Here is a 24,223-nt window from a genome sequence, read left to right as displayed (position 1 = left end):
TTATTGTATTATTATTAATGAGCTTCTGTAAGTTTGTCATTAATTGATTTATATATTTGGCTGTTTCCAAGTTCGGGGCATAAATATTTACAATTGTTAGATCTACTTATTGGATAGACCCCTTTATTATGATATAGTGTCCTTCTTCATCTCTTATTACACTCTTTGGTTTGAAATCTAGTTTGTTGAATATGAGTATGGTTACTCCAGCTTTCTTTTGATGTCCATTAGCATGATGGATGGTTCTCCATTCCCTCACTTTCCATCTGTCTTTGGGTTTAAAATGAGTCTCTTGTAAGCAGCATATTGATGGGTCTTTTTTTTTTTTTATCCTTTCTGATACCCTTTGTCTTTTTATTGGAGCATTTAATCCATTTATATTCAGAGAATTTTTGATAGATACAAAATTAGTGCCATTGTATTACTTGTAAAGTTGCTGTTCCTATAGAGTGTCTCCATTCCTTTCACTTTCAATGGACCTCTGATAGAATCTGGAAAATAATGACAAGAAAAAAAATATACATCACTCTTAACTTTAGATCTAGATACTCAAATACATTTTTATTTATAGTGGACAAATATCCTTGGAGAGTTTTAGGAACTGTTCTCACCTGTGTATATATGAAATAGAAACAAAGTTGCTTGTATCTCCTGGGGAGAATATTTTTTTACATAAAAGGGAGGTGAAGTGATAGTATGAGATTTTAGAATGATTTTTCCATGAACGTATGTGAGCAGGTCACTCGTATAAAGAACTAAACCCATTAAGAATCAATATAGTTTCTTTCTGTTATTTTCTCTTTTTGTCTTATTTTTAAAAAGATAAGTGGATAGAAAACCCATTGGCCCCCTTTATTTGGATCGGAAGGTAAACATTCTCTCATCTTGGGATAAATTATTGGGAAAAGGATAGATTAAAGAGTTAGAACAATTTGAGATGGGAACACTTTAGCCTATTTTTATGCCAGTAATGGATATTCATGTCAGTGCTTGAGATTTTCCTCTGCCCATTTGTAAGGGCTGGAATTTATCAAGTCAAGCATTTCCATGACACCAATTTGATATGTCTCCGTCTGATTTTCACATAGTTGCTTCTAGCTGGAAGGTAATTTTTCTGGCTCTTTGTGTATTTTTTTTAAAAAGGGTTAAAATGGCAATAGTTTCCAAGATCATTTCTACCTTTTTTTTAAGTGTCTTTGTTTGGTAAAACTGCATTGCTTCAATAGTCAGTTGCCTAATTAAATGATTATATCCTTAATTATCCCCATGATTTGCAGGATTATGGTTTTAAAAATTAAGTCTTATAGACAACTCATGTAACTTACTCTAACATCTTTTAGAAATTAGATTCTTTCTTTAAAAAAAAAAATCCTGCCATTTTTCTCTCCCATAGAGATTGAATTACTTGTGTACCCTTTTTGTTTTAAGGCAGACTATTTGATTTCTTTCAGGCCATTGATTCAATCATTATATTCTCCATTATAAGTATGACTCAGCTAAATTTATTATGACTTTTTAAAAGAAATCTCTTTTATTTTGAGAATTAGTTTGGTATCCTAGTGCCTTTCTTTCCTGTGAAGAAGCTTTGTTGCTGTTATGTTGGTTCCAAATTTATTTGGGCATCTCTAGATATAATTTAATCACTTTATCGTGGTTGGACTTCTCTTGTTTTTGGAGCAACACCTATTCTCTGCTTTTTCTCTCTGTACTTTTATCTACTCATGATTCAGATGGTATTGCTTGTCTATTTTTAGTAGAAGTTCAGCCATTTTCAGGTGTGAGTCACATTTCTTTTGTCCTGTAATAGGGAAAGCAGAAATGATTATTTAATGGAGAAGTGTATACAAATGAAAACTAGGGGTTGAGATGGATGAGCTGTCTTTCAGAGTACCTTCAGATGCCAGTACCAGAGCCAGAAAGTAACTTCTTTTCTCTGATTTCAGATCCTAGATTTGTTTATTGACTCTGTTGTCTCTCTTTACTGACCAGTCTCTGAGCCAGACAATGATTAAGAATAAAAAAGAAGCAAGTTTAGATCTTCCAGGTCAGATTTGGCCCTAGAAACTCTATGTCCTTACCTAAGTTGTTGAAAGTTCATTGGCACTCTATAGGAAATGCATTAGAATTTTTCATCATTAATCCATTAATTAATATATTAATATGCATTACTGTTTACTATGCCAGGTACTGTGGATATGCAGGGATAAATACAAGTAACAGCTTCCATTTATTGAGCAAAATCTTTTCTAAGAACTTTTCATATCCTCTTTCTAATCCTCACAACCATCTTTCAAGAGAGCAATTGTTATCCCCACTTTATAGATGTGTAAACTGATTCTCAGAGAGATGAAGTGAAAGTTACATAATTAGTAAATGGCTGAATTGAGATTTTAACTCAGATCTGCCTGAGTCCATACTCATTCTCCTCTTATATCACATATCTTGCTCATTAACTCCTCCTTCCATGAATAGAACGTTGTCTCTACCTTTAAAAGATTTACAAGCACATATAAGGCCATATATTGGATGGTTCCATTTATATAAAATGTGCATAAGAGGGAAATATACAGAGACAAAGAGGAAAATTAAGGTTTGCTTAGGGCTGGGGTAAAGGGGGGTACAGACTGACCACTGATGGTACAAGATTTCTTTTTGCAGTAATGAAAATGTTCTAAAACTCTTTGTGGTGATAGTTGCACAACTCTGTGACTATATTAAAAGTCATTCAATTGCATATGTCAAATGGGTGAATTGTATTATATGTGAATTAATCTCAATAACGTTATTACTTTTTATAAGATTAACAATATGGTGAAGAAGACAGACATATAAACAGCTAACATGATACTGGGCAATGTGAAATAGATATGAACAATGCACTCTGGAAACCCAGGGGAAGGTGCAGTTGATAAGTCCAAGAGGGCTGGAAGATGGCATTTATAAAGTACAGGCATTGGAGCTGAATCTGAGAGCAGAATTAGAATGTCATAGACAGTGTAGAGTAGAGGTTGAGAAGATAGCATGCGCAAAGTCACAGGCAGGTGCAAGGACTCCCATTTTTTCTGGGAAAATGGCAAATTGTGGCAAGTCATCCAATCGGAAGTTGGTGAATTGTGAGTGGGGAATATGGAAAGAAAAGAGGTTAGAAAGGAGTCTGTTTGGAAGGTCTTGAATGCCATGTTAAGGAGTTAGGCTTTATGCTGTACATAATATTTTTCATGGTAGGAAAGAGTATATACATATATTTTAATTTTGGGGCACCTGGGTGGCTCCATTGGTTGACTGTCAAAGTCTTGATTTTGGCTCAGGTCATGATCTCAGGGTGATGAGATAGAGTCCTGCATAAGGCTCTGTGCTGGGTTTGGAGCCTACTTAAGATTCTCTCTTTCCTTCTCCTTTTGCTCTTCTCTCCTGCTCATGGGCATACGCTCTCACTCTCAAATAAATAAATAAATAAATAAATAAATAAAAAATTTCAGCTTATTGGGTATAATTGACAACATTTCATGTATTTATAGTGTAGAAAGTAATAATGTTTTGACATACGTGTACTATGTGAAATGATTACCGCACATCCATCACTTCACATAGTGGCCATTTTTTGTTTGTGTGTAGTAAAAATGCTTAAAGTCTATTCTCTTAGCAAATTTCAAGTGCATAAGGCAGTATTATTAACTATAGGCACTGTGCTGTACTTAGATGCCCAAACTTATTCATCTCATATCTGAAGGCTTGTACCCTTTGACCAGCATCTCCTCATCTCCTCTACCTCCAAAACCCTGGTAACACCATTCTAGAGAGAGTATATTTTAAACCTGGATCTGAGTTGACATTTTTCTAAATCAGAGTTCTACTTTCAGCAAATCAGTACTATACATTAAACTAAATGCAGCAAATTTGAATTTTCCTAATTTTGTTTTAATATGTACAATATATAAGTATAAATTTCTTTTGGTTTCATAATTGTATAGTATTTAAAGTGTAAGGAATTTATGTCTAGTTGTATGCTTTTATTAGATAAAATAATATGGATTTTTAAAAATTTCCATGGAAAGGAATTCCTAACTTAAATAAGTGAGAAATATTAGTCTAGGAGATAGAATATTAATCAATGCCTCTTCCAAACTTGACCTGGGGAGCCCCACTCTGTATAAGGGACACTCCTCTTGGTGTCCTGTTCTGTAGTGCTGAGAAACTGTGCTTAAATCTCAACACCACAGCTACATTAAAGTTTTTACAGAGTAACAAAATAAGAATATTATAGTTTGTTATATAAACTTAAGAGGAGGAAAATCTGACCTATTAAGAAATGAAAGTTTAGATAGTTGAACCATTTGGAGTAGTACTAGGCATGATCTTAATGTAGGATGGGCCCTTTGATACAGATTTTATTTGATGACTTCAAACTTTCTTCAGATGTAATATTGCTCTAATCACTGCTATGGGTAACATAGGGAATTAATGGCCAAATATCCAGCAACTTCTCCTCCTTGTCTATTCACTTGATTTAACATTTTGACAGACTCATTTGACAAAAACAGATTGGCTGATCATTTAAGCCTTCTACAAGAAGAAAAAAAGGAAGAAAGGAAGGAAGGAAGAAAGAAGAGGAAGGGTAGGAGGGAGGGGAAGGAAAGAATGGAAGAAAAAAGAAGAGCTTCATGGTATTTTAACTAACAGGAATTGGGAAGTAGTAATCCTTTTTCCTTTCTTTGCTTCGGAGAGACAATTGTCATGACCTTGAATACAAGCTCAGGATTTATTTTCTGGTCAAAAGGATATAGGAACTTTGGAAGTAAAAAACAACAAAAAAACCCCACAAATTTTTACCCTATGTCCTTCTATGTTTCAATTCTGCAAGTTGTTGTGTATGATGCCTTTCAAAATAATGCAAAAAGCAATGTTAGTGTATTTTGTCAAAAGAGACCTTGTTAAAATTTGAAAATTTCTAGATAACTTTTCTAGATAACTATATTTTTATGTCTTTCAAACTTAAAAATTAAAGCTAAAGAATTAAAATTTTTATGTTTCCTGTTGTCAACATTTATATAAGAAGGTCATCACAAATTCAGTAAAGAATTAGATAAAAGGAATAGGAAGGAGAGTTATTTTATAATTAGTTCAGTTTTTAACAAAAAAAAAATTGAGTTTGTTATCCAGATTCATTTCACTTGTTCCTCTTTTATTTTTATTGGTATATCTGACTCCCTGTTTGTCACATTTTAGCTCCCTCATTTTTTATCTTTCTCCTTTTTATTTCTCTTCTCTATTTATTACTTCCTCTCTCTCTCGCTTTTGCCTCCTCCTCACTCCCTTTTCTCCTTTTCCCTCCTTAATAGACCGTACTTGGGACTAAAGGGGAATTTTTAAAGGTAACTTAGAACAAATTTTGTATATGACTATGATTTAATATTATTTATTGTTCAATTAAAATGTGACGAATTAAACTTTTCATATTTTTCTTTCTGAGAAAGCAAAGCAATTAAGATACTTTTATGTGTAACCATTTATGAGGATGATAGACTCGAGTAGAAGGGGTGATGAATCAGATATGTGCAGGAATAATACCAGCATGCATTCACTGTAATTTTCTTTAGCTAAGAGAATTCTGTGAAGCTATTAGTACCTGTACCAAGGTCTTTAGTTTGCCTTCTTTTTCCTCCCTACTATGGTCCTGGTATGCAGTGCTCATCTGTAGTTAGATTACATGAATTTAGTATGAGTTTTGCTTACATTTATAAACTGGTTCATTTTCTCTAATTCTAAAATCAGTGCATATCTTGGCCTAACTGCTCCTGCATTGGTGAAATAATCAGAAATTGGCAGCGATGTGTAGGCACTGCTTTCTGATACTTCAGCAACACTGCTGAGAAGGCAAAGCAGATATTCCTCAATCTCTTATAATAACCTTCCTTTCCTTTCAGGACTAATAGATTGACCTCTCCCTCACCGCTCAATCATTTGAGCCCTCAAATTGCCTCACCAGCACATCCTTATTAAAACTCTTGCCCTTACAGGAAGTGAAATTATTATTTCTACTTATTGAGACTGAAGAACAGGAAGTGAAATAATTCTGGTGGTCACTGAGCAAATCAACCTGGGAGCCAGGAATGATCCTCGGTAGTGCTATAGGACACCCTACCATTTAGTATCTAAAGGAGGCAATAGGACCATGTATCATTATTATCCTTCCAGTGGATTCTCGGAATGAAATTTTCTAATACGCCCTGCTAATCCCATATTTACAACTACAAGTACTAGTCTTATCTAAGACTTTTCCAGGGACATTTCTGCTAAGAGATGGAGTCAGATTTGTTATAAAAATATGAGAGGGGAGCCTCGGTGGCTCCCTCGGTTTAGTGTCTGCCTTTGGCTCAGGTCATGATCCTGGAGTCCTCTGTGAGGATACTGATTTTTCTGGCTTAACCAGAATATCCCCACACCACATAAGTAAATTGGGTCGTTTTTTGAGGCTTCAAATCTAGTAGAATTTAACCCTTTTAGGAAGAGAATGTCAGCTCTGGGGATGCTACTAGTTGGACTTTCTGGTCCTACCTGTAGTGACTTCCTTCAAAAAGCCTCAGCTTCATTTGTTTTGGTTTCTTTCTCCTTTCCTTCCATTAAGTGACTCTCTCTCCCGTGTTCTCATTCTAAAGTCTTTTTTTTTTTAATTATTTTTTTCTTAAAGATTTTATTTATTTATTTATTTATTTATTTATTTATTTATTTATTTGAGAGAGAGAGAGAGAGAGAGAGGCAGAGACACAAGCAGAGGGAGAAGCAGGCTCCATGCAAGGAGCCTGATGTGGGACTCCTTCCTGGGTCTGCAGGATCACACCCTGGGCTGAAGGCAGCGCTAAACTGCTGAGCCACCCGGGCTGCCCCTTCATTCTAAATTCTAAGAAAGGAACTCAGTTTGGACCTTCACCCATCTTTGTTTCGACTTGCTTAGTTAATGGAGAAGAGTTAATGCCGTACAAATAGAGCAGTAGGCGTTGAGCGTGAAAGACCAATCACAAAGAAAGAACTCCAGGATTGGAGTTTTCAATAATACAATAATTAGAGAAAGAGCATTGGTGATTTATGAAAGAGTCTATCTAAATTTGAAAGAGTCATAATAATTGAGTGCCTAGGAGAACTGGAATTTGAACAAGGTAAGAGCTGCATGCCTAAATATGGTCTGCAGTTGTAGAGAAAAAAACAGCCTAACACTACTTAAGTAAGTAGTGAATGGTGAAGATTCCACTTCTAGCAGTATGGCTGAGAATTTTCCAGAATTCATGGAGGCTACAAATCCTCAGATTTAGGAAACATAGTGGGTCCCATGCCAAAAAACACAGTAGACAACGTTATAGTGAGGCCACAGAACACCAAAGATAGAGATTTTTAAAAGCAACTAGGGGCAAAAAAAATAAAATATGTAAATCAGTTATAAAACGTAACTCTTAAAAAGCTGTATGTGTTTAGAATTTTAACTATGAATTCAATTTCTTTAAAAGATATACAAGTAATCTAGGCTAGCTAATTCTTAGGTGAGCTTTGGTCATTTGTGTGTTTGAAGGAATTTTTTCATTTCATCCAGGTTAAGAATTTCTTGACATAAGCTTGTTCCTAATTTTTCTTTTTCTTTCTTTTTAAGGCTTTATTTATTTATTCATGAGAGAGAGAGAGAAAGAGGCAGAGACATAGGCAGAGGGAGAAGCAGGCTCCATGCAGGAAGCCCGATGTGAGGCTCAATCCTGGGACTCCAGGATCACATCCTGAGCCGAAGGCAGATGCTAAACCGCTGAGCCACCCAAGTGTCCCCTAATTTTTCTTTTAATGACTGTAGGATCTTTAGCAAGGTTCTTTCATTCCTGATACTGGTAACTTATGTATTTTCTTTACCTGATCAGTCTATCCAGAGTTTATTAAGTTTATTAATATTTTTAAAATATATTTTTTGGTTTTCACTGATTTTTCTCTATTGCTTTTCTGTTTTCTATTTTATTGATTTCTGTTTGTATCCATTTTAATTCCCTTTTTATCCTTATTTTGGGGTTAATTTGCTCTTCCTTTCTAGCTTCTTGAGGTGTATACTTTAGTCATGCATTTTCAGCCCTTCTACTTTCCTAATATAAGCATATTATGCTACAAGTACTTAATATGAATATATGATGCTCCTAAGCACTCTTTAGCTGGATCTAACAGATTTTTATTATTTTTATTTTTATTTTTTAAATTTTTTTAAATTTTTATTTATTTATGATAGTCACAGAGAGAGAAAGAGAGAGAGGCAGAGACATAGGCAGAGGGAGAAGCAGGCTCCATGCACCAGGAGCCCGATGTGGGATTCGATCCCGGGTCTCCAGGATCACGCCCTGGGCCAAAGGCAGGTGCCAAACCGCTGTGCCACCCAGGGATCCCCCCAACAGATTTTTAAATACTGTATTTTCATTTTCATTCAGCTTAATTTATAATTTCACTTATGATTTCTTCTCTGACCTATGGGTCATTTAAAAGTGTGTTGTTAGCTTCCAAATATTTGGAGATTTTCTGAATATATTTTGTTATTGATTTTTAATTTAATTCAGCTGGAGTTAGAAAACACACATTATACTATTTAAATTTATTAAGACTTGCTTATTGGTCCAGAATGTGTTCTAATCTGGTGTTGTGAGTTGACTTGTGTCCCCAAAAAAGATAGTTTGAGTCCTAACCTGGTCCCCGTGAATGTGACCTTATTTGGAAACAGGGTCTTTGTGGATCTAGTGAGGTCATACTGCATTAGGGTGCCTATCTCTCAGTGACTGTGAGAGAATAAATTTCTGTTGTTTTAAGTGACCTAGTTTTGTGGTATGTATGTATATATATATATATATATTTTTTTTTTTTTTGGTAGCCCTAGGAAACTAATACATCTCGTAAATAATCCATGTACATTTGTAAAATAAATATATATTCAGCTGATTTTGGATCAAGTCTTTTATAAATATTAATTGGATCAGGTATGTTGACAGTGCTGTTTCAAGTATTGTACATATTTAATGATTTTCTGTCTGCCTCTGTCAATTATTGAGAGATCAGTATTGAAATCTCTGGCTCCCACAGTGGAATTGTGCTTCTTTTTCCAGTATTACCAGTTTTTGCTTCATGTGTTTTGAAGTTCTGTTAAGAGGTATGAACACATTTGAATTATTAGCCCTCTTGATGAATTCCTTCTCTGTCATTATAAAATGACCCTCTTTATCCCTGCTTATATTTTTTCTTTTGAAATCTACATTGTATGATATTAATACAACTACTCCAGTTTCTTTTAATTAGTGTTAACATGAACTGTCTTTTTAATCCTTTCACTTTTAACCTATCGGCTTTTTCATATTTAAAGTGAGTTTCTTATAGAGAGCGTTTAGGTTTTTTTTTGATATCTGATCTGACAATGTCTGCTTTCTATTTGATGTGGCTAGACCAATTACATTTGATATAATTAGTGCTATTGTTTAATTTAAATCTATGTTTTTTTCTATTTACTTTTTATTTAAGATCATACTAAATTGCAAATTTTAGAAAGTTGACAAATACCACAAACATCAGGAAATCCAGAAATAAGTAATATGTTTTTAATTAAATGACTGCCTAAATATATTTGGGTCGCATATCCTTTTACCATTTGATTCTTCCTAGAATAATAACTTTTGTAATATTTTCTATAAAAATAATAGAAAGATAATTTTGTCTTCTAGTGTGGTTAATTAAAATTGTTTTTATTATTGATAGTGTTTAAGCATAGTTTATTTTAGTTTTACAACTCATTATAGGAATGATCACATGCATTTTTAGTATTATCAAATTTTTGAAAACCTCAGTAAAGTTTCTTTCATGTATAATTTGTAAAATTTGGAGGAATTTTCCATAGACTAGCCTCTGGCTCCAAACATTGTATATCTTATTTCATTTAGCATAGTGACTTCTGGGTCTATCTATGTTGTTGCAAATGGTAGGAATTCCTTCTTTTTTTAAGGCTGAATAATATTCCACTGTATGTATATACCACACTTTTTAAATTCATTAGTCTGTTAATGAACATTTGAGTTATTTCTATATCTTGGCTGTCATAAATATTGCTGCAATGAACATGGGAATGCAGATGTGTCTTTAAGGTCTTGATTTTAACTATTTTGGGTACATACCCAGGAGTGGGATTGCTGGCTTATATGGCAGCTCTATTTTTTAATTTTTGAGAAATCTCCATACTTTTTTTTCATAGTTTTATCTTTTATGACTTCGTTTTACAAATCATTTGCCAAATTGTCCTTCTGCCATTCTTTAAATATGCCCACTTTCCAACCTCTGGGCTATGGCACAAGCTGTGGACATCACAAGATGTTCTCTGAAACATCTTCTATAGATCTGCTTCTTATCCTTCTACTCATCCATTAGCAATCAGTTCAGTGTCATCGTCACCCAGTTTCATTCAGATGTCCTTCTTTTGTCCTCTTATAGTATCCATATCATACATTAACTTTCTAACGAGATCACAAGCTTCTAGAGTTATTCCTATAAGCCTTAATACTATTTTCTACTATAGTTATCGATTATTTTTGCATTCAAACAAAATAAAAGAATTATGAGGTAATATTTATTGAGAGGATAGGTGAGTTGAGCTGCAGAAGAGAATGGCCTGGAGGAGTACAGTGAGCAACTGACGGATGATGTGTCGTGATACCTAAATCCCAGGCCGTTCAAGGTGAAAGGTTTTGGTGTTCATCTGGTGGAGATTGCAAGGAAGTAGATTTCCTCTTGATGTAAGAAAGATGAACAGATTTGTCTGAAGAAAGAGTAGGTTACTGGGTCAGGAGGAAGTAAATGAATCACTTCTGGGTCTATTTAGAGAAATGTTGTACTGTCTGTCTTTGATAGAGTAATTTTTCTCTTAGGGGAAGAAATTCAGCTTCTTCTTCTGGAGGGTTGGGTAAGATGGCCTGTGAGGTCTCTTCTAACTTGTGAATTCCACCATTATTTTCTAAACAAATGCACATACAAAACAGCTTCTCTTAAAACAACAAGATACCACTACACATCTATTAGACTGGCCAAAATTCTGAGCACTGGCAACACCAAATTCTGGCAAGGATTTGGAGCAACAGAAATTCTCATATATTGCTGATTGGAATGCAAAACAGTACAACTACTTTGCAAGACAGTTTGATGGCTTCTTATATAATGTACATAGTTTTACCATATATTTCAGCATAGTGCTTCTTGATATTCACTGAAATGAGATGCAAATTTATGTGCATACAAATTCCTGCACATGGGTATTAATAGTAGCTTTATTCATTATTTTTTAAAAGGTTTTATTTATTTATTCATGAGAAACAGAGAGAGAGAGAGAGGCAGAGACTTAGGCAGAGGGAGAAGCAGGCTCCCTGTGGAGAGCCCAATACAGGACTTGATTCCAGGACCCTGGGATCATAACCTGAGTTGAAGGCAGACTCTCAACCGCCGAGCCACCCGGGCATCCCGCTTTATTCATTATTGTCCAGACTTGAAAGCAACCAAGATTTCTTTTAGTAGGTAAATGGATAAACTGTGGAATACCCATACAACAGAATATTATTGGCACTACAAAGAAAATAAGCTATCAATCCATGAAAAGATACGGAGGAACCTTAGATGCATATTACTAAAAAAAACCCAACCCAAAAAGTCTACAAATTATATAATTCCAGCTATTTGACATTGTTAAAAAGAGAAAATTATGGAAAACATAAAAAGATCAATGGTTGCCAAGGTTAGAAAATGAATAAGCAGAGCACAGTGAAAATACTCTGTGTGATATTATAGTGATGGATACATATCATTATACATTTGTCCAAATCTACAGAATTTGCAATACCAAGAGTGAACCCTAAGGTAAACTATCGACTTTGGGGGATTATGATGTGTCAGTGTAGGTTCATCCTTGTTACAAAATGTACTACTCTACTGAGTGAAGTTGATAATAGAGTAGGTTATGTATATGTGAATTCAGGAGACATATGGGAAATCTCCGTGGCTTCCTCTCAATTTCATTATAAACCTAAAACTATCCTTAAAAAATTCTTAATAAATAATAGCTTCTCTACACTTAACATTCTAAACACAGATTTACCAATATAGCAACTCACTATTCAGAGGGTTCCAATATAGCCAGAGGAACACGGGCCCTTTTCAGAATTCAGATTTGAACTTACTTATTGGAGAAGTGTTTTCTAGAGCCTCCTTTCCTGATCTCTGTTGTTCTTTTTTTTTTTTTTTTTTTTTCTCATCACCACCCTTTTCCTGATGGCCAACATTCAAGAAGATAATAGTAAAGGGATGATGTCATATGTATCCTAAGACACTTGTTTTACTCTTCCTTTTTTTTGTTTGTTTGTTTGTTTTTTTTTTGTTGTTGTTGTTTTACTCTTCCTTATGTTATGTTCCCTTCTATGGTTGAATTATATATCTAATTAGATTGTGAATTATGTCTTCACTTTTTATTTATCTTCTGCAGTATTTATATCTGTCCTTAGTAAGGATTCCATAAATGATTGTTAAGCTGAATTGAATTTAGACAACAGAGTAAAACAGATACAACTAATCCACTCTAAATATTGCAATAATCTACCAGAGGGATTAAAATAGAAAAAAAAAAGCTATGAACATGGGGCCTGAATATGCTGTGGCATACATGAAAACATTTCCTGAAATGTGGCAAATTGTCAGTACTGGCAAAGTGAGAAGGTAGGTATATTAATTACAGGGTGAGAAGTGACTAGCACTGCTGAGAATGAGAAGCAACAACATAAACTGAGCTCCCATGTCCTGACTTGGCCTCAAGTGGTGCTCAGTAGAATCTGATAGTCAGGCTCCCCACCTCCCCATGTATAGACACACTGACCTGGGGATCCAGGAAACATTACAAATCCAGGAATCCTGTCTGTTGTTAATATTGATCAGCAATCACATACAGAATGAATTAAGAATACCAGAATTTACAAAGAAAGGATGTTTCTGTCTCTTTTGTAGACATCTAAAAATGAAATTATCTGCCAGTGGGAAGGAAAGAAGCAACCAGACTTTTTAAAAGGAGAGAAAAAGCTTTGATTCTTCTTTTTTTTTTTCTTACAAATTTTCTATGGCTAGCAAAAGTATCCTTATCAGTCCCTTGGTGTCGACAGTAAAATATCATGCAGTAGCTGCCTGGTAGTTGTTGATCTGTAAATCATCCACCTTTCCCAGATTTATTACATTTGGAAAGACCCTAAGGGGCAGCATCCTTCTTGAAGCTGAAAATAATTGCTTATCTTTATAAAGGCAGAAAGAGGCCTGAGGGAAAGAATAATGGGAATAGGGACTAGCAGCAGTGGAAAAAGGGGAGAGTGGATGGGGAGGAGGAGAACTTGCATTTTAGGGGCTGGCTGACAGTTTGCAAAGTAACATTTTCTTCAAAAATCCAACTGTGAAAGCATTCATAAGTCTGTACATCCAGTTCTCTTGGCTGATCATTCTGTAGCAGCAGATAGGAGATGATGACAGGGTTATATGAATCCTAGGTGCAGGAAAGTTGTTCCCATGGTGTGCCCCTTGGGACCTTTTGCCTTCTAGCTGAAAGCATCACCTATTTCCAAAAATAATTTTGTGTGTGTGCTTCCAATCTAGACTGAGAAATTTTCCTGATGGGGTGGAAGTTGTAGAATTCATGGTCTGTTAGATTTGCTTTCTTTGTTCAGTGAAACATAAAGTCACTACTCTACCAACAAACTAGAATACCTAGGATATTCTCTCTCTCTTTCATATATACACTCACTCCCATCTCTTACATGCATGCATTTGTACACATACATCCACCCTAATACTTTAGAATCAGGTCTCTCTCTGTATATGGTTATAGTTATTGATAGGGTCTATTTTCTCTCTCTCTCTCTCTCATATTTCCTAGATTAATGGCTAACTTTCCATTTACATTTGGCCTTTTCAGGGCCACCCTAATAGGGCGAAGACTTATATCTACCAGGCCTAGTGGAAATACCAAAAGGTTGTTCCAAACAATTTTTTGAGCAAAGATTAATTGCTTAAATCAGTGAAACAAGTGGCAGTTTTGCACAATGGCTAATTTGAAGGAGCCAAGAGGCACCTGGAAATGCAGAGTTTGGTGTGCTTAATAAAAACAAAAACAATCTCCATAGTTTATAATTACAGCTTGTGTTAAAGGTTTCTTCCTAATGTGGAGATATTGCCAAGGCAATAGCCTGGCAGTCTTCTACATGGCTGCTTTTCACATTAATCCACATAGGCTCCATGGATATTAATCTTTATAACACACCTATGCAGTCCAGAAGTACAAAATGCATTTTTTAATCTGTTTTTCAGGTTAGGGAAAGAGCATTATAAGACAAGGTTTTCTGGTCTCCTTTCTCTTTTCCAGAACATGCTGTCAGAACCAGGCCATGAATTTTGAAATGACCCTAGCACCTAAGCTCAGGTCTATGGGGAAAGAGAACAAGAGATGTTAAGGATATGCAACAAACCAGATCAGGGACACAGCTAATGGTCAGAGCTGGAAGTTTGCTGCTGAGACAAGTTAAAAGCCAGGAGGAAGAAACCCAAACGGAACCACAGCCAAAAGTCACAGTTAGCAAAGCTTAGGGCTAAAGCACAAGAAGAAGCCAAAAGAATAATCAATATTGAGCAAGAATGTCCATTATCAGCATTCAGAAGCTACTCTCATGACCACTATTGGTGTGATTGCCTTACCCCTAACTTGGGGCAGCCCCTTTGAAAAACATTTACTAGGTGTGGGCTTTGGGGATATGATGAATCTTGAAATCAAGGTGAGTCTGTTTAAATTTTCACCATTCTTTCACTATGAGGAGACAGAATAAAGACAAACTCTTTCTACCCAGGATGTCTCTGGAATCACAAAGCTCATCAAAGTAGTATCACCAAAGCAGAGCCTGATCTAGGGTCTGTGAGTGAGATGCTTGGGGTGTCAGCCTTAAGGAGGCATTCACTCTTAGGGTCATACAAACTCAGGTCACTGAGGCTCAGAGAGGGGAATGGCCTCTCCTACACAAGGCCTAGAAGTATTAGATCTCACACCTGAAGACAATGGACCACGAGTCCAATCTGAATCAATCTGTGGAGCTCATGCTGTTTCTTGAAACAAAATACATGATTAATATTTAGCTACCCCCTGGTATTTAATAGTATAGGGTAGATGAAAACAAACTCCTAAATTAATGCAACAGAAAAATGTTAGTTAACACCATATTGAACACCTTTTTCTCTTATCCTCTTGCTGGCCAGAAAGTTCTAAATACCTTCCCAGGAATATGTGCTTCAAAAAGAATGGAGAGGAAATTACTGAGAGGCCCCAACAAATGCTTGTTGGATGCATAGATGATAAATTGGATCTGATGACAGGGAGAATGAGATTCAAATGAACTCCATGAAAATACTCAGTACCATTTATTTTAGTTCCATCTGGTAGCTAAAATAGCGAGTTTGTTTTATTTTATACACTTTTAAAAAAATTTTATACACTATTTTTTTCTACACCTTTTCACAGAAGGTGTAAGAGGTATCTGTATTAAGGGCCCACAAGCTTTTCCTCTGAAACATTATTTAAATCACTTTAGTTGACTCTGATCCCAACCAGGTAAGAGGTGAGGGAAAGAACAAGAGAAACAAGTAGTGTGAAACTATATCCAACCATTTAAAAAAGGACTTCTTGGTTAATTTTACTTTGGGTTATGAATAGCTCCCCCAAATCCATATTCTAAATCTAAATAGGGGTTTCTTCAATTTTCCATTCAAGAAATGATTTTTTTTTCTTTTTTTCCACTGGGATCCACAGATTGGGTTGTCTCCCCTGCTTCTGAGGTAGGATTTAGAGTTGCTGACAATGTGTTTCAGTAATTCACAAAAAATGGGGGCCATTTTGTGTTCCGTCTTTTCTCAATTGGCTCATAGATACAGACAGATTAAAAACATGGTTTTTGTCAGTGAAATAAATCTAGAGGAATCAGAGACACCTGGGAGAAGTAACACTGAAGGAGTTACTATTAAACTTTATCCCAGCAATGCACAAGTGGGAAACCAGAAACATACCAGGATCTATGGCAAACCCTTGAATTTCACTTGCCTGGTGACTGTGCTGAAGTTAACCCTCCAAAATGTGGAGCTGATTTATTTTGGCAGCTGAATATACTGGCTTTCAGGTTTCAAGGAAGGGAAAGCTATGGTAAAATGAAATTCTAAATTCACACATTCCCAATTTATAACCTATGGCATTTGTTTGCTAATTATATTGGTAAAACGTATAACTAGCAACTATTGTATATTGTTTCCATAACTCTCTTCAAAAGAAGGTGTCTTATTTTTGAGTAGCCTCAGACAACAGGGCAGAAAAGAAAAGGCCATGTGGCCATAACGTCTTCTCTTGTGTCAGGGAGAAAGAGCCTCCTGGGGACATGCTATTGCTTCATGTTTCTTTAATATTAAATGTAACAAGTTCTGTGTCAGGTTTAAATCCCCAGTCTGGCCTTATCCCAGAGGAGGCCCAGAGCCTGTCAGGGTTTACAGTGTCCTGACTTTGTTGATTGATTCTGCTCATTGAAATTCAGCAGCAGAGGAAGAAGGTGCCTTCTCCCTGCAGCCAGCTCCTCTCCCTGAGCAAACAAAACTGTGGCTCAGAGGCAATGTGAACCAAGATTTCCATGGCCAATTTCAATATTCAGTTCCTCTCTAAAACCAGTAACTAGACCCACACCAGAAGGCAGAGACACACCCATCCAGAAAAAGAATGTATTTATTTAGGTTCATGCAGAAACCAAAGAATAAAGAACAGAGATGGGAAAATCCTATCCTGGACTTTACAGCTGAGCTGAGAGCTATTTCATGGAGCCTGGCTGACCACTTCAGCTTTCTTCCATACATATATATATAAAGCCTTTTAGAGTTTGGCATGCCTTGAGTTTTCAGTTTGATTTTGGCATTTGCTGTTTGCAAGATTTTTCTTCCTTCCATGTCCCACATACCTCATGCCATTATTAAAAGTGTGTTTGGATAGACTGGTCCTAGCAATTGAGTAAACATTTATGGCTCTGCAGAGTATTATTTTCAATTGGGTCTCATAAACTTCAGTATCTGGAAATCAGCTGACCTCTGATATATCCTTATATATCTATATATGTCACTGTACCTAGATATATAGCTAGTTCTACACACAAACTATTAAGCATATTTATATGTGTTTTTCTTTACATAACTATATGTAAAATCTAACCTCTCAATTCCACTTGGCTTGGGCAACAGGCTGGCATTGAGCTTTTCATCTAATTAGCAAATCCACATAATAAATGAATTTAAGGAATATAATTTTTCCTTTTGTTTTCTTTAAAATATGATTTGAGATTGGAGTAAAACAGTATATATCAATGGAGGTCCTTTTTTTTTTTCCTCTTTTTTTTTTCTTCTTTCTTTTTTTCCTCAAATATCTGTTATTCTGAAGCTGGCATACAAAAAAAGAATGACCTTGAAATATTGGGTTATTATTTCTCTAGGCCTTTATATTGTCTTTGAGTTACAAAAAAAAAAAAAAAGAAAAAAAAAAGAAAGAAAGAAAAAAGAAAAAAAACCCCAAAACTCCCAATTTAACAGTGAAATTGCTCCATCAAATAACACTCTATAGATTATCTTTGGGTATTTTGATAGGCATTATAATAGTTTTATTTTATTTTCAAAAATTTTATTTAGTGCAGCCCGGGTGGCTCAGCGGTTTAGTGCTGCCTCCGGCCCAGGGTGTGATCCTGGATGTCAGGGATCGAGTCCCATGTCAGGCTCCCTGCATGGAGCCTGCTTCTCCCTCTGCCTGTGTCTCTGCCTCTCTCTCTCTCTGCCTTTCATGAATAAATAAATAAAGTCTTTAAAAAATTATTTATGTATTTATTTGAGAGAGAGAGCACACGCCCAAGCATGAGAGGGAGAGAGAGACTGTGCATGCTTGAGAGCAAGTGAGCACAAGTGGAGGGAGGGGCAGAGGGAGAGGGAGAAGCAGACTCACCACAGATGCAGAACTTGATCTCAGGACCCCAGCTCATGACCTGAGCTGAAGGCAGATGCTTAACTGACTTAGCCACCCAGGCACCCCCATTATAATCAGTTTTTAACTCATTTGTTCACGATTCAACGCTATTTGTTGAGAAACACATAGTATATGCCAGATGGGTAAGTTATCTGGCCTTATGATGTTTAGTTTTAATTGAGGGAGATGTTGAATAAATGAGAGAACATTCTAAAAGCAAAATAATTTCAGATAATGACAAGCTTATAATTAATTCTATGATGACCTTTCCAGATACCTCTTTAGGTCTAATGTTCTTAGACATTTCCACTGGAAATGCAATCAGCAGATGGCCCTCACTTCTCAGCCCCCTTTGAGAATTACTTTACCTAAAGAGAGTCATCTTGCTCAAGGTCACATTCCTTTTCTGGGGTAGTCCATATCCAATTACTGGTCAACATAGAGATATAATGAATGACACCCTCATGTTAGCTCAGAACAACTCTAAAGGTCTATACCAGCTTTCTGTAGGGTTATCTGGGGGTTTTGCTAATCCATCATGGCCTATCTTCTTCCTCTGCCCAATCCTGTTTCCTTCTCTTCTATAGATAAGGACCCAAGAGAACTCCCTAATAAACTTCTGCTTACTAATCTCTGCCTCAGTCTGCTTCTTGAGAGCCCTGACCTGCAATAGTTAGTACCATCACAGGATCAAGAAAACAGACACTAAATTAGAATTTGGCACAAGGAACCCAAAGTGTTCAGAGACCAAGAGTCAAGAAAGGGGTGCCTTTTGGTATCAGGAAATTGGATGACAGTTATATAATTAAGATAGGGAAGAATATATTTGGCACCCAAGTGATTTATTTAGGTGCCTCTCAGTACTCCTTTGCCCAATTTTGATATCAGAAGCCATAGTCAGAGCAAAACATAGTGCCTAGACCCCCCAGGGATAAGGGGCTTGTCATGCCACCAGGTAAGACATCTAGACTTACAGAGATGCTAGATGAGGTTGGGGGGAAAACTAAGTAAGGATAGTAAGTAAGACGGTGAGTTTCACATGTGATCCTAAGATTGACTGCAGTGGCTGGGGCTGTATTTCATTCCACTAAACCTCTCTAAGTTTTACCTGAGAAAAAACATCCTAACAAAGCTGCTTTCAGATTGCATATGGAACAGTGGATTTAAAGCGAGACTGGTGAACTCTGTGAGGTGCTAACCAGATCTTCATTTAGTACAAAAAAACATGCTTCTGAAGCTCTTTGGAATGTTACAAAAAGATAGCGTTAGCTGTCAGCTTTCTTTGAGAACTGTCTCAACTGAAGAAAGCCCTTATGTCTCCTTGGGGCAGCTGGCAGCCAGTAACTGGTTGATGTGGGGATATAAAAATGTGTTCCCTCTTGCTGAAACTTGATCTATCTCTAAAGGGCCGTTGCAGCTTCAGAGCTCCCTGTGGGGTTGGCTGAGGCCTTTGTTGAGACTGAACTTGTAGTAGCCCAACTTCTCCCTTTGTCCAAGCTTCTTATTTTCCTTTCTTTCATCAGATGTTGATCAAGAGAATCTCTAATAAGCTTCCTACAAGCAAAACCACTGCCCTGGTTCCTAGGGAACCCAACCTGCAACAGTGCTATGAAAAAAATAAAACTGTGGTGAAATAAATTTCAGTACCAGGAGGGGCTGCTCTAGTTAAGATGGTCAGGTAAGGCTCTTCTGAGCTGTTGATGTTTGAACTGATGTGTGAATGTGAGAAAGGGCATAGAAAGAATTGAGGGAGTAGCATTCCAGATGGGGACACATGAAGACTGTGAGGTGAGAATGAGTTTGGCATGTTTCAGAAAAAGAAGGAAGGCCAGTGTTAACTCAAGCATGGTTAGTAAGGAAAAGGCTAGTAGAAAGAGCGGCTGGATCATGGAATTTGAATTTTATTCTGAATTCAATGAGAAAATATGAGAGGTAATTAAAAACATCACTCTGACTTCTGTGTAGTGAATGACTGGTAGGCGTTAAAGAGTAAAATAAGAAAGAAAAGTGAGGGATCCCTGGGTGGCGCAGCAGTTTGGCGCCTGCCTTTGGCCCAGGGCGCCGCGTTCCTGGAGACCCGGGATCGAATCCCACGTCGGGCTCCCGGTGCATGGAGCCTGCTTCTCCCTCTGCCTGTGTCTCTGCCTCTCTCTCTCTCTCTCTGTATGACTATCATAAATAAATAAAAAAAAATTAAAAAAAAAAAGAAAGAAAAGTGAATTATGAGGCCATATAGTTACTCAGGAAAAAGATGGGGTGTTTTGGAGGAGGTGGTGATGGTGAAGTATGGTTGACTTTTAGTATATATTTTGCAGGGGAATCCAAAAGAAGTTGTGATAAATTATATGTAGGACAATGAAATGAGAATAACGATGATCCTTAGGACTGTTCTGAACAATGGGGGCAGTGTCACTACTAGGAAAGACCAGTTAGAGGAATACTTTTGGAAGAAGGAATTTATAGTAACCTAAGGTTGTATATGGGTTTGATATGGTTTCAAATCCACTTGTTTATGATAAAAATAAAATTGTTTTTTAAAGAGATTTTATTTCTTTATTTATTCCTGAGAAACACACACACCGAGAGAGAGACAGAGACACAGTCTGAGGGAGAAGCAGCCTCCATGCAGGGAGCCTGATGTGGGACTTGATCCCGGGTCTCCAGGATCACGCCCTGGGCTGAAGGCAGCTGCTAACCACTGAGCAACCCAGGGATCCCATAAAACTAAAGTTGTTAAGAGTAAAGTTGTTTTTGCTGTGATAGTGAAGTCCACTGTGGCAGAGTGTTGTCATCTCCATCTGTTGCTGGTGATAAACACTCAGCAGCTGAATAAAAACATGAAGAAGCAACTATGGCAAGGGGACATTTAGACTATAAATACTGAGGGTTTGTGAGGACTATCCAAGAGGTGTTCATTAGCTTCTGCCAGTAAAGGTGACTCTTCTCTGCAGTGGTGAGGACATGGATTGGCCCTCACAGACCTCTCTGGGCAACACCAACACCATGGCCCACGTTCCCTAGCAACATGTTTTAGAAACAAGGGATTCTTGTGCCAACAGCTGGACATCAGCTCTCCTCTAAATGATATAACTTAACTGAACTTGGGCTTTATTCCTTTCATCTCCCCTTGCCTGGAAAAATAGTATGGTTAATCTATCATTGGCTTGAAGCGTATTATTTCTTTATTAGCTTATTAAGAGATACTATCCTGTATGCTTGGCTTGTGGAACTCCCGCAACTAAACTGTGTTAAATAAATTGCTGGTGAAAAAAAAATTGCTGGTGAAACATGCAGGGACATAAATTTGCCCCTGAAACAAAACACATGGATACAGAGTTCCTGGATAAAGGGAACAGATTCAAAGGTTATATTGTAACTAAGTAGGGAATTAAACTCTGTCAACACTTTCAGTCCCTGTATGCCTCAGTTTCTTTATTTTCCATTCTTTTCTAGGCACCTATGAGTTTTGGCAGACCTCAATCTGAATTATCTGTAAACTGGTTTATATTTATCAGATATCCTGCATTTTCAACAACCTCCCAGGTGACACTAATGCTGTGGACATTTTGAACAGCGAGGTTCCAGTGAAAATAACATTGTTGTGTCAGACAGACCCAGCTTTGAATGATTTCCCAGCGAATTATTAGTTGTATAACACTGGGCAAGTAGAAATCTTTTCAGAGCTTTAGTTTCTTGTAAAACCAGGAATAATTTACCTGCCTCATAAAGCTTCTGGGATAAGTAAATGATTTCATGTCTCTAGAGTATAAGGCAAGTAACTAGTTCCTTACTAACAATAGGACTCACTAATTTAGTCTACTACCCCCTCTCTCTCAAAAAGGCTGTATATTCACAAATTATATTAGAATTTTAAAAATTGCTATAAGATCTTTGGCATTCGGAGAATTAATGTGCAGTTTTGACTATTGCTAAATAATTCCAATGGTCCACAGAATGTAATAGTTTGAATTTTGTTGAGGTACACAATTGAGTCCTACACACTGAGATGGGGCTAGTTGGCAGGAGTGAGTCACATTCCTCAGATGGAGCCTATCCAGTGACAAACATCCGCATCTCAGCTTGACTCAACGGTTCTTAGCTTATCCCCACATCGATGCACCTTCTGTGAAGCAAGAAAGTCTGTATTTTATGGAGAGTGCCCATGCTAAACAAAGAAACGGAAAACAAAAATGGACAATTAAAACCAACCAGTGAATAGGAAGTGTTAGTGGAGCACCTGGGTAGCTCAGTTGATTAAAATTCTGACTCTATTTCAGCTCAGGTCATGATCTCACAGTTGTGGGATTGAGCCTGTGTCTGTCTCTGTGCAAGTGCTGAGGTTGCTTGAGATTCTCTCCCCCCCTCTGCTTCTCCCTTTGCTCACTTATGCTCTCTCTTTCATAAATCAATCAGTCAATGAATCAATCAATCTTTAAAAAACAGTGTTGGCATGGTGTGAAGAGAAAGTTAACCAATCTAGGAAATAGATGATGCTTACACAAAGAACTAGATGTTTGGGATAAATTATGAAGAGGGAGTGCTACATTGGCAGTGGCTGGGATCCATGATATGAGTATTTTTACCATGTGCTCTATAAAGAAATAAGAAAAAGCAATTCACAAACTATTTCAATGAATTTTCCAGACAGAATTAATACTGTTAGCTTTATAAATGAGTCTAGTCTTCTATTTATAGAAGAATAAACATCTTAACGGATCAATTAAAAGTTTTTAGTGATACTTGACTGAACTTTACAGGAGAAATTCTATACTATAAATGGAATCTGTGATTTGAGGAGTTTGTAAATATCTCAGGACATATATATTAAGAGTCAGGATCTGCTGTGATTATTTTTACTACTACCACATAGTTCGGGTAAATTGTAAAATGCAAATTGTTAACTACCAGGATGGTAATCAAATCACATTGTAAAGAGAGAATTTGCATCCTTAATTTCCTATTTTACACTAAGGCTATGGCATTTGCCAATAGATGGTCAGCACCATGTACACAAAGGTTCATGCTACCAAATACACAGACAAATAAGACATGGGTCCTGACTCTGTGATGCAAATATAACCCTGAGAATTGGGAGGGTAAATTATCTTGGGAAAGAATGTTGGGATCTAAGACTGGCAGAAAGCCATAATATTGGTGCATTTAAATAGCTATTAATCCCCTGGTAATCATCCAGGGAGAAAAAAGGGAGATATCATTTATTATGATCCTGAAAGCACAGAGCTGGCTCTAAGAAGTCTGACATATCCCAGCTGTGATCAGCAAATCTCAGCACTTTGGATCTCTGTGAAGTCACTTAACTTTGATTGGATACTCCCTGTGGTAGGTAGAGCTAACACATCTAAAGATAGATATATATTTCCATGAAAAGTGATTTTTACACTCACATCTATAGAAAATAGCAGTCTCATTTTCATAAGGCTCCAAGCAGTCTCAACACTGTGTTCCTTTCATTTGAACTTTGTAGTCCTTGTAGGAACAATGATCCCACATTCCATTATTGTTTGAAGAGTCCAAGTTGAATTCCGTAGACCAGTTAGGCTATATTGCAAAAAGACTCATATTTCCTGGGGCAGGTTAAGGGAAGTCAACCACAAGATTGATTAAAATTCAGCTGGGCACTAAGTTCTTCATATTATTTTCGGAAATCCTAATTTAAAATGCAAATACTCCAGGGAGGGTAATACATTAAAAGGCATTAGGGAGTAAAGCTATCAAGAGAGCTGTTAAGGCCTATTACTGTCCTACTTCTAATGACTTCCACAGAATGTCACTCATTCTTAGAAATCTTTTCAAGAACTCACTTGGAAGTCTTATCAGAGATTTCCTGGTCTCCTGAGAGGAGGTTTCACTGTTATTGCTCCAGTGAGGTGGAGAGGGAAAGTATAGTGTGGTCTTAATTAAAAAAGGGAAATAAACTTTTGTTGAATGTCTCCCATATACTGGGCTCTGTTCTATGTGTTTAGAATATGCCATTTCATCAAATCTTTCTTCAATGCCGTTATGCCATTAATCATCATTTTATGGATGGGAAGCTGAGGCTATGGAAGGTTAAGGAACTGTAATGAGGAGCTAGTAAGTAGAAGATCTTGGAGTCAAGCTTGACCTACCTCA

The 24,223-nt window shown here is 36.7% G+C and overlaps 1 protein-coding gene and 1 long non-coding RNA gene across 5 annotated transcripts in view; one reads left to right on the top strand and one right to left on the bottom strand.

Moving 5' to 3' along the window:
• Positions 1 to 24,223, top strand: part of LACC1 (laccase domain containing 1) — a 182,046-nt gene that overhangs the window by 29,860 nt on the left and 127,963 nt on the right. For 2 of the 4 annotated variants that reach the window (XR_003147916.3, XR_003147913.3), the window contains 2 exons: positions 14,432 to 14,837; positions 19,615 to 19,769. The exons of the other annotated variants lie outside the window; for them this stretch is intronic. The gene's annotated coding sequence lies outside the window, so the exon portion shown is untranslated. The remainder of the gene's footprint in view (positions 1 to 14,431; positions 14,838 to 19,614; positions 19,770 to 24,223) is intronic. 4 annotated transcript variants of the gene reach the window in all.
• On the bottom strand, positions 272 to 23,635 carry LOC112678851 (uncharacterized). The gene is made up of 2 exons (XR_003147917.3): positions 23,497 to 23,635; positions 272 to 491 (listed from the first exon to the last, which is right to left on the bottom strand). It is a non-coding gene; the product is annotated as an uncharacterized LOC112678851 (long non-coding RNA).

The sequence above is a fragment of the Canis lupus genome, chromosome 22 (assembly GCF_003254725.2).
Source record: "Canis lupus dingo isolate Sandy chromosome 22, ASM325472v2, whole genome shotgun sequence".
Taxonomy (NCBI): domain Eukaryota; kingdom Metazoa; phylum Chordata; class Mammalia; order Carnivora; family Canidae; genus Canis; species Canis lupus.
This window is presented reverse-complemented; position numbering and strand designations above follow the sequence as displayed.